The 11,023-nt window shown below is 55.4% G+C and overlaps 1 protein-coding gene across 2 annotated transcripts in view; it reads left to right on the top strand.

Annotated features, from left to right (window-relative positions):
• Window positions 1-5,421: 5,421 nt before the first annotated feature.
• The window catches only part of PTPRF (protein tyrosine phosphatase, receptor type, F), an 84,351-nt gene continuing 78,749 nt past the window's right edge, over window positions 5,422-11,023 (top strand). For both annotated transcript variants that reach the window (XM_012648985.1, XM_012648984.1), the window contains exon 1: window positions 5,422-5,474. The gene's annotated coding sequence lies outside the window, so the exon portion shown is untranslated. The remainder of the gene's footprint in view (window positions 5,475-11,023) is intronic.

Raw genomic sequence — 11,023 nt, 5'->3', positions numbered from 1 at the left:
AGGCGGGGAGAGGAGCTGGAGTTGGGATGGATGCAGTTGCAAGGCTGAGATCTGGTGCTCAGGGGGGTAGAGTGAGGCACCTGAGAAGCAGAGGGGCTGGGGATCGAGGGCTGGAGAAGCACTGTCTGAGCCAGGAGGAGGCTGCTTCCTGTCGTGCAGCAGGAGAGAGGGCAGATGTCTGAATGTGCAAGTGGGAAGCCGGGGAAGCTCCTGTCTGGTGGCTTCAATCCTCTCTACGACGAAGGCGGCAAGGTCACATCTGAGAGTGAGGAGAAGTGGGTTGGTTGGAGTGTGGGTTTCTGCCAGATATGATGAAAAGAGTATTGATAAGAGTGTTATTAAAATGTCGGGCCTTGGCATCCAAGTTGGACAAGGAGGAAAGTGGAGAAAGGAGAGAGCTGATACATTAGGAGAACACAAAAGAGGTCAACAGCAGAGTCTGATGAGTCAGAATGGCGACGGCGAGGTAGAACGACCCAGGTGGGAGCAGGGGCACAGTCTGGGATGAGGACAAGACCCAGTGTGTGACAGTAAGAGTGGCCCAGGCGGCCTGTAGGTGGCCACTGTGACGAGAGGCCAAGGAGCTGTCTGCATGCATGGGCACTGAAGCGGCCCAGGCCGATGGCAGGAAGCAGCAAGGTCCCGGAGAAGGCCATTAAGCTGAAAACAGAGGCACAGCCCTTGGCTTTGGCAAAATGGAGGTGAATAGTCATCACCTGGAGAGCAATTCCAAGGTGAACTGTGGCGGGCTGGGGCGTGAGCAGGAGCTGGGAGAATGGAGGCATCCTGTAGAAACAGCTTTGGGCTTGGGGGAAGGAGGACAGAGAAATGCTCAAGTCTCTCCTGCTCTGGAGCAGGGTGCGGGGTCAAGGGAGGGCATTTTTTTAGGATGGAAGAGACTTGGGCTTGAACAGATGGGAATGACATAGTAATGACACAGGGGGAATGGAGCGGCAAAGTCCTGGGGGAGCCGGGGCACAGCCTCTGCCAGGTGGCAGGGTACATCCTCCTTGGAACCAGGAAGGAGGCTGAGAGGATGGAGTAGATGGGGCGGGTTTGCAGCCTCCTGTGGCGGCTTCTGTTTCCCAGAGAAGCACGAGGTGAGGCCATCAACAGAGTGTGCTGTTGAGAAATTAACCCCTGCATCATTCCCCCACCCCCATAGTAACTCTTCAGGAAGGAATGAAAGGGATGTGTTCTAAGGCCTGGCCTTTTTCTCCCCCTTCATGCCTGAGAAAGTAAACAGGCTGTTTTGCAGTTCTTGGTCTGAGCTCTCTCTGACGGCAACGTGGGAGAACACCACTGTGTCCTGGGGAGTTGATTCTCTGGGAGGGAGGAGGGGGATAGAACAGGCATTCTGCATCCCACCCTCACCTGCCCCCAGGAAAGTGGCTGTGTGTGACTGAACATGCCAAGGACTAAGACCTGCAACTTTGGGGGCCTACTGGAGAGCCCGCCTTGAAAGAGCCTGGGAGGGAGGGAGTAGAGGGTCCTCTCCACAAGGACCAGCCTGGACAAGTGAGGCCCTGCAGGTGGGGGACAAACAGTGGAAGCCCCGTGGCAGTAATGGCTGATGTCTGCAACAGCAGCAGTGGTCTGAAGAATACTTCAGCCTTTCCCTGAAAGGGAGTGGAGCCCAGACTGGCTGTCTTTGGGGCTGTGCAAAGCCCTGGAGCACTCAGCCGACTGGCAGGAGCTGGAGAGGAGCTGTGAGTGATACAGAAATCTTGCTGATCTGGTGGGTAGGGACTCAAGCTGAATTTAATTTGATTTAGACCAACTGAGAGATGTATTTACGTCATGAATTTGCGGAGAGTGTCCAGCGGGCCCAGGACCTGAACAAAGGGTGAACAGTGAGTGGGAGTTGACATCTGGCTCTCCCCTCACCCTGCACCCTGAGGCTGGAACATAACGGACACAGAGCTACCACGTGGTGCCACTCGGCCTTCACAGATGAGCACAAGGACTTCCCTCCCTGCCAGGCCCAGGAGCAGGGCAGCAGGACAGCCCCACATGGACCCTGTGCTCACAGTTTGACAATCTGGACAGAGCCCTGGCTCCTTTCCTCCCACAGCCATCATGTTCTCCTAGGCCTGGCCACCTGAGCTTCTCATCTACGTGGTCCTAGGGCCTGAGCCTCTGGGTTCATTACCTTGGGTTTCTGTCCAGTTCCCAGTGCTGTATGTGCTGAGATCTGGGCAGGCTGCTCACAGGAATTCTCCTGCTCTGTCTTGGCAAACCCTTTGTTACATGGGGTACCAAAAACATGGGTGAGCAGGGAGCCAGAGACCAATGGGTCAGGATTCTGAGACTCCTGTGTATGCCTGTGGAGTCTGAAGCAAGAGCCTGGTTAGCACAGCAGTGAGTGGGGCTGCTAACTTGAGTGCAGGAGGGCAGGGGTCCTGACTGGCCTGCCTTCCGAGTATGGTGCTCACTAGGCTGGTCCTGGGCAGAGAAAATGGGGTTACCAGAGCTCCAGCCCTACCGAGGCCCAGGCTAGTAGGTACACAGGTCAGGTCAGCAAACACCACAAGCCCCTCTTCCAGTGCATGCCAGGCCTACGGGTCTGGACAAGCTCTAAGGCTTGGTGGTGGAGCTTTTCCCTCAGAAGGGGAAATTCTATCTTTTCATTCTTCAATAAATATTTATCATTTTTTGTGTGAGGCCCAGTGCTGGCCACTGGGATATGACAGTGGATAAGGCAGACTCATCCCTTGTGCCTTCAAGGAACTCACAGTCTGTAGGTGGGGTAGGCAGACAGAGACACAGACACAGACAGCGGTTACACCACGTAGGCTTAGAGCTGCGGTGGCAAGCCCCTAACCCAGCCCAGGAGTCAGGGATGGCTTTCTGGAGGAAGCAATGGTTCCAAACTGGTACAGTTAGTTCCAAGGTACCAAAACCCACCCAAGATAGAGCAAGACGCAAGGGGCGTTATTTTGTGACTAGGTACAAGAGATCTCATGACCAGTTTAGTTTTATGTGGACTAAAACCCAAAAGTCAGAAACTGTCTCTGCATGTGTCCCTTAGGGAACCACATGGTCTCTAGTCTCCTTCTATTTCTCAAAGTTTGCGGGACTGATGACTGCCAGGACAGGGGCACAGGAGAGAAGGTCTCTGCATTTCTGGCCCAGTGACTATGTGGCTGAGAATGCCCCTGCCCAAGATGGGAGTGCCCCACTTGAAGACGAGCAGATCTGGGGTGGGAGAGGTGAGAACTCAGTTTACCTAAGGGACATCCATGGAGCAGTATGGAGAAGGCTCTTGGTTACAGGGATCTGGAGCTCAGGGGAGAAGACCACACAGGAGATGGTGATTTGGAAGTCATCAGCATGTGGCTGGTGGTGGTCAAGATGGGGCCAGGGAAAAGGGGCAGAGGGGAGAAAAGAGGAGGCCTAGGACAGTGCTCCAGAAGAGCAGAGGAGGAGGTGATGAACTGGAGAAAGCGTAGCCAGTGACAAGAGTGTGGGCCAGTGAAGTCAAGGGGAAGCACTGTTTTCATAAGTCAGCAATGAGCAGGCATAACTGGCTGAAAACTATACTTTTTTAAATTTAAGTCCTCAAAGTTCTGGAAAAAAGGGAAAAAATGCTTAAAAATGCACAAAAGTTGCAATACCTTCCCCATGGTACACCACAATTACCAATGGCGAAAAACCAACTCACTGGGAATATTCATTTTTGATCTGTTTGTCATCCGGACCAAATGGTTTGGCCAGAATCGCTGGAGCCAGTCCCATCCCCTTCTTGCACACCAGGGGGCGCACACGCACTGTTTGTGAATCCAAGACCAGGACAAAAGCGGGCAGTGAATTAGGTGATAACCAGAACTTGATCCCTCAGCTCAGATCCCTAAACCCCATGGCAACCTTGCCCTGCACATTACCAGTGTGGCCCCTGAATCCTGGCGCCTCAACAATCCCCAAACCTTGTTTCTTTCTCACCCGAGTCCAAACTCACAGGGTATCAGAGAAACCCCAGAGGAGAAACCCCATCTTCTCTTCTGCTCACTCACCTGAAGCAGCACGTAGGTCCCCCTTCCTTCCTGGTGAAGCCTCGCTGGCTGGCGCTGGAGGTGGGGTGTGGCTTCTGCTGACTCTTAAGTGATGGTAGCAGGGACTGGGGTGGTGGAAGAGGTCTGGAGGCAGGGGCTTTTGGTTTGGAGCTAGCCAAGTCCCTCCCAGGCATTAGGACTTGGAACAAATCTTCAGGTAGGTTATGGGATTGGCCCAGAAATTTATTGGGTCAGCATTTGAGTTTCATATGAGGAGTCAGAAACTCAATACCAAGGTTTATATTAGGTTTGAGGGGCATTATAAAATGTTGAATTCAGGGGCCAATGTAAGGTTCACAGTTGGAATTGGTATCACCATTGGGGTGTTGGCTAGCCTTCAGTCGGGGTTGACACCAGGTCAGAGAAATAGAGGGTGAGTACGGGGATGAAGAGGGCTTGTGTGGAATTTCTGCAAAGCCAGTGTATCTTGGATTCCAAGATTATTATTAGAGTTGGGTCAGGTTAGGGTTCTAAATGGCCTCAAGGATGGGTGGGGTTTGAGGTCAGTATCTGTGTTAGTGGTCCTTTTCTGGTGATCAACTCCCAATTCTGGAACTGAGAATCCCAATTCACAGTGTGTGGGTGTTGACCTAAGAATGGGAGTGGGGTAAGGATTGGGGTTCAGAAAAGAGAGTATTGGGGTTCATAGTAAGATAGCTATTGGACTTTAGGGTTTGTTTAGGGATTGGGGGATTCAGTATTGGTACCGGGGCCCATTTAATGTTCAGGGCTGGTGTTAGTGTCACTATCAAGCTTAGGGTAGGTACAAGTAATAAAGGGGGTTAGGGTCAGAATTGGTATTTGGGGGTCGGGTTCAAATCAAAATTACCACTTGTGCCAATTTGGGGGCACATTTAGGGGTCTGGACTCAATATTGGGTTTGGGGCTGGGCTCACTATCAGGTTCAGATCTGTATGCAGAGGAAATTGGGGTCCTAGAGTAGTATTAGGTTCATGTTAGGATTGGCAGCCACTAGAAGATCTGGACTTAGTATTGGAGTTTCGTCTGTCCATGTTCATTATTGGGGTTCAGGCTCAATATTGGGGTTCCAGTCGGTTTAGGCTTGGGGTTGGGTTGTGGCCTCTCTGGGCCTCCGCGGCTTGGCCGCTCTACGAGCGGGAGTGCACGAGGGGAGGGGCAGCGCCGGGGGCGCGCACGGCAGGGGCAGGGGCGCGGGCGCGAGCACGAGCGGGGGCGCGCGGCTGGAGCTGGCGCGGGAGCGGCGGGAGTGGTGGCGGCGGCGGCAGAGGCGGCGGCTCCGGCTCCGGCTCCGGCTCCGGCTCCGGCTCCGGCTCCAGCTAGGGCGGCGGTGGCGGGAGCGGGACCAGGTGGCCGCGGCGGCGGCGGCGGCGGAAGAGGAGCAGGAGCGGCGGCCCCAGCGGCTTGGGGGGGACATGCGGACCGACGGCCCCTGGATAGGCGGTGAGTGACCCCCAGGGCCCCCCTCCAGTTCCCTCGGTGCCCGTTCCTACCCCATGCTCTCCGCCCTCCCCCCGCGTCCGCCAGCGGAGCTGGGGGCGGTCCCGGGGGGGCTGAGGGCGCCGCTTAGGCCGGGCCGCGCCCCCACCTGCCGCGCCCGCAGCCTCGGCGAAGGCCCCCCGCCCCAGCCCGGCGGCTCCTACCCCGCGGCAGACGCGCCCCCACCGCCGCCGGCTAGCTGGCTCCCCGCCGCCCCTCTCCGCCCTCACCCTCTCTCTCCGCCGCACCTGAGCCGCAGCCCGCCCCCCCAGTGCAAAGTTTCCCGTTCGCGATTTTGCTCCCCCTCACCGGTCCCGCCTCACCCCCTCCTCCGGCGCGGACGCGCTTCGGGGGCGGCCCTCGGCCTCCACCACCCCCCGGTTCCGGGCGGGTCCAGGCCGCGCCCCCGCCCCCGCCGCACCGGCGCCCCCTCCCAGCCGGCGGGGGATCCGCAGCCGACGCGCCCCCGTCTCGCTCGCGGCCCGGCGCACGTGCGGTCCCGGGATGCGCGGCGCGCGAGTTTGGGGCCCCCCACCCCCCTCGGCCGCGAGCGCGGGCTGGGGAGGGGCCGGGACGGGCTGTACCCTACCCCCACCCGGGTGCGACGCCCAGAAGGCCCTAGAGCGACCTGTCCCTTGAGGACGTGTCCACTCGGGCCCGCTCCGAAAGTTCACTCAGTCGCCGCCCCACGTCCCGTCCCGTCCCGGGTGCCCGGTCCCCATTGCTGTGCCCACGTCTCTGTCTCGGCTTTTTTCTCTCATTCCCTCGGTGTCTCTGTTTCCCTGTGTCTCTCTCCCAGTCTCACCCCCTTGCAATCCCAGGGTTTCTCCAGCTGTCTCCATTCTGTCTCCCCGGGTCATCTTGTTCTCCCTTCCCGGGTCTCCCTGTTCCCTCTCCCCGGGTCTGTCTCTGCCTTCTCTCATCGTCTCTTGGTGTCTCTGCACCGCCTCGGCTAGACCCCTTCCCCCATTTCCCTGGAATGCTGCCCCTCTGGTTCTTCCACCCCTGGGAGGGGAGGGGCTAGCCTTTCTCCCCCACTTCTCCCTACCCCCAGTGCTGGGCCCCTTCGCTGGAGCGGGTAGGGGTGGGGAGCACTACCTGCCTGAGCTGCGGAGTGGGAGGGAGGCCGACTGGGAGGGGAGTCTCCGGGTTCCCCTGGGGGGCCGCAGGGCAGGGCCTGGGAGGTTGGATTGCGGAGTGTTGATGACTAAGGCTCCACTTTGGCTTCTGAAGGGACAAGGGCTGGGATCCAGAGTGACCTGGTGCCGGGTCTGACCTGGAGTGCAGGGAAGTGCATTGGCGGGAGAGGCCTGGGAAAGGATGTGCGTGGAGTTGGGGGGGATCCTCAGTGGAGAGGGGTCTCCTGAGAAGGGAAAGGATCTGGTCAGGGATCCTCTGGGAGTCGTCAGAGATCTGATGGGATCCAGAAGACATTTCCGAGAGGAAATCTAAGGAAATTTTGCGTAGCTCCTTATTAACTCTTAGTTCAGGGAGCATGAAAATCCCTGTTTTTTACTGATTATATGAATGAGCCTAGGGCTTCAAGAAGGAGGTGTGTAACTCCCCACGTACAGCTCCTCCACTCCGAGCCCCCTGGCACAGGCCACACACTATGCACACTTGTACCCTCCCACCTTCATCCCCACACTCAGCTCACCCCTCCACCCTCATGCACGCTCCACACTGCTTGCCTTCTTGCCCTCACTCCTACACTCTCTGGCCCACCTGCCAGCCAGTGCTCAGAAACCCACCGTGCTTGCACACTCTCCCAGCACACCTGTGCTCGTGCACACCCAATCATGTGCATTCTTGTACATGCACTTTTCTTGCACATTTTTACTTAATTTCCCCATTATCATTTGAAATGTCTTTCCAGTTTTGTTTTCTTTTCCTAATGCTCTTCCTCCTCCCTATTTTCTTTCTTTTATCAAGAAAATTGTTTTAACATAATTCCTTCCTTCCTTTCTCCCTTCCTTCCTCCCTCCCTCCCTCCCTCCCTCCATCTCCTGACCTCCCCTCTCCCCAGCCTTGTGGGCTCTGTGAAGGTTGACTTGGTGTACAGGGCTTCTGAGAGAGGAGGATGGATTTGGGTGCTAGTGAAGTATTTTGGCAGGGGAGGGTAGACTGCAGCAAAGGTAAATTGGCTAAAAATCTTTTCTTGGGGATTGATGTTCAACAAAATACTAGCCCTGGCAATTTGGACTGCCTCTACCCTTTTTCCCATCAGTTTTGAGGGTCCTCAGTCAGAGGTAGGTGGGACTCAGACCTCCTGCATAGAGGTTGTGATACACACTTCCAGCTTGATATCTGGAGGAGGTCCCTTTCTCCCTGAGTCTGTTTCACTCCCTGTAAAATGGGGCACCTAATCCAAGCCAGACGAGGTCTCAGTGCTGTTTTGAGAATCCAAAGGAACTGTGGGGCTGCCATGAGACTGACGCTGTTATGTACTTGGCCCAAGCTTCCAGCTAGGGGCCTGCCCTGGAGAAGCTCATGGTCCCTGGGGGAGGAGGTTGTATCATGGAGCTGTAAAAGTAATTCAGTAACCTATTATTGATTGCTGACTGTGTGCCAAACACCAGGCTAGGCACTTTTGGCCAGGCTGCCTTGCTTCCTTTGGGACTAACAGCTCTGTAGAAGAGGCAGCCCACCCCTTAGGAGCTGCTATGGTTGAGGCATCAGCTCACCTAAAGAAAGCAGCTGCAATTCTAAGCTGAGGTTAGAAGGTTGGGGAGACATGAGACAGGGGAGAGTTCAGAGGTCACAGTGAGATGAGTCCCAGAGGAGACCAAGAAGTGGTATCTGGGCTGGGTTTGGAAGGATGAGGAGGAGTTTGCCAGTTGAAGAAGGCAGAAAAGACTTAAGGTAGGAAAAAACAGTGTGAGTAAAGACTCGGAGGTGTTGTCACTTGTGGGGTATTCTTCAGAGATATAGAAGATCACAGAGGGCCTTGAATGCCCTGTTAAGTACCTGTGGTTTTACTCTAAGAACACAGAGAGGAGACACCAAACATTTAAAGCTTGGTTAGGGGGCATGGAGTGTGCTATGGTCGGGTTTATGTTTCCAGAAGATGATTCCATGGCTATGGGAAGTGAATGGAGACAGGATGCCCCATGAGGAGGAGGGTGCAGGTAAGTAAGGTGAGAGAATATGATAGTTTTGATAGGGCGGCAGCATGGAGCCATCCAAAAGGCACATTCATCAGGACAGGATGATTTATTGGATGTGGGGGCGACGGAGAGGAAAGGGAAGGAGTCCAGGTTTCTGGGAGTGGCTGGGTAAGGGCCTTCACTGGAGGCCTTGGAGGTACTTGGGGGAGAGAAGCAGATTTAAGGGGCACATAATGAGCTCATGGTTGGACATGTCCCCTTTGAGGTGCTTGGGACATTTGAGGTTCAGTGGAGGGGAAGAAAGGAGGGGGTTCAGTGCAAGGATGTAGAGTTTGGGAGAGAAATATGGGCCAGAGAAAGAGAAGCAAGAGTTATATGAGAGAGCACAGAGTTGTGCTCATCAAGAGAGGATAACCCCAAATAGTGGTTAAGAGCAGACTGATTTTAAACTGCTGGGATGCGACTCTACTTAATAGTAATGTGACCTTGAGCAAGTAGCTTAACAGCTCTGAATCAGTTTCCTCATTTGTCAAATGGGTATAACAAAATTCCATGCCTCATAGGGTTGTTGTGAGTATTAAAGTTACTATGCATGAAGTGCTTAGAGCAGGGCCAGGTATCCAGTGAGTACTGTTACCTGAGTGGTAGCAGCAGTTACTGTAATAATCACCAGCGGGAGTGGTGCAAACCACCCTCCCATCAGAATCACCTAGGGTTGCCTTTAAAGAAAAGATAGTCCACTAGCATTAGGGTACCTGCCCCCTAAAGTGGCTGCAATTCTGAGCTAAGGTTAGCAGGTTGAGGAGCTCAACAAAGGGGGTGCCCAGACCCCGGCCCTCATTGTCATCGGTGGGATTGTGTGTGTTGCTCAGGTGTATTTGACCTTCACGTGGGTGGGGTGAGAAGATTAGAGGAGAGGCCCTGCAGAAGAGCCCCCATGTTGGAGGTGGGCAGAAGGGAATTTTGAGAAGGGGCAGCGTTGGGGTGTTTAGTTCCCCACTTCCTTCTACCCTGCCTGGGCCCTGGGCATCTGCTGAGGTTCTTTCCTCCTGCATCTGCCTGTGAGGTTCAGATGCACCAGGTGTCTGTGTTTCCATGACCTCTGTGTTTGAGAACTCTGGTTTTAGCTCCTTGGCAGTGTTTTAGCTGCTGCTTCTGGGGACTGTTCTGGTGCAGCTACAGGGGCTGCCTGCAGCTGTGTCTGTTCTCCTCTATGTGTTGACTTTGTTCCTGGTCCCATTGCTGGGCTAGGTTTCAGACCTGGCAGATGACAGAAAAGCCCTGCTAGGGGCCAGGCCCGGGTTGGTGCCAAAGGCCTTCTTACCTGATCTTGGACATGACTGTGGACTTCACCCCTTCTGGGGCCTTTCCGAGTGCCAAGCAGTGTGATTCCTAACTGGGGTCCTGTACCAGTCAGGTCTTTCTGAGTAACTTCCTAGCTGGCCTTTCAGGTGTCAGTGCCGGCACTGTTCTGGTTGTCTTGAATGTTCTGGGTTCCGTCCCATCCTGCGTCTAGAGTGGTTCTGGGAGCTGCTATTTGCGAATCTGAGTCTTGATCAGATTGCCCATCTAGGTTATTTCAGGGCCAGTTTGATCCCAGACTGTTGTGGTTCAAAGTACTGTTCTCGCTTTTCTAGAATCCTGCCCTGGTGCTGTTCTGCGTGCCCCAGGGTCTTTGCAAGTGTTTAGTCTGCTCTTGGACCTGCCTCTGGCCATTGTGGGTGCAGGTGTGGCTTGCGCTCAAAGTAGGGCCTGTCTCGGTCTCCAAGCAGGAGGCCCAGTGCTCCTGGTGTGGCCTTGGGTGTGGCAGCAGTGCCTGGCTGGGCTGGGGGAACCTTCCCCGTTCTTTGCCTTGACTCTGCCTAGGGTCTCTGAGCAATGGTGGAGCCAACAACCTCACTTTGGGAACTGTGAGGCCCTGTGGGCATCTCCAGACAAACGGGCCTTTGAGTTTGGCACACGGAAGCTGGTTTGTCTGGCCAGACCTGCCTGACAGCCTGTGTGCTGGGAGCAGCAGCCACTGGGAAAGTTGTGGAGAGACTCAGTGGGCTGCGGAGGGAAGTGTGCAGACATCCTGAGGCCCGGGGCCGTTGGTTCTGACAGGGGCAGGTGAGGCAGTGGAGGCAGGGTCAGTGAGGCCCATCTTGGGTCAGTCAGGATGGCCTTTGATCCGTGAGGGCTCCCGCATGTTGGCAGACATGGTCAGTCTCAAGTGAGGACAATTCCCAGGTGTGGAGGCTGGTCCTCAGTTTGGTGATGGGGGTCGAGGGTCAGTCTTGGGTCAGTGAGGATGTTCCCTGTTCTCCTGGTGACTGTTGTTTCCTGTGTGTGCATTTTCAGGGGAGCCAGGGCGGCAGAGCGGTGTAGCGTGGGGATCCCTGTGCGTGTGGAGGCGTGAGGCTGAGA

This window comes from Propithecus coquereli, unplaced genomic scaffold (genome assembly GCF_000956105.1).
Source record: "Propithecus coquereli isolate 6110/MARCELLA unplaced genomic scaffold, Pcoq_1.0 Scaffold299, whole genome shotgun sequence".
Lineage (NCBI taxonomy): Eukaryota > Metazoa > Chordata > Mammalia > Primates > Indriidae > Propithecus > Propithecus coquereli.
This window is presented reverse-complemented; position numbering and strand designations above follow the sequence as displayed.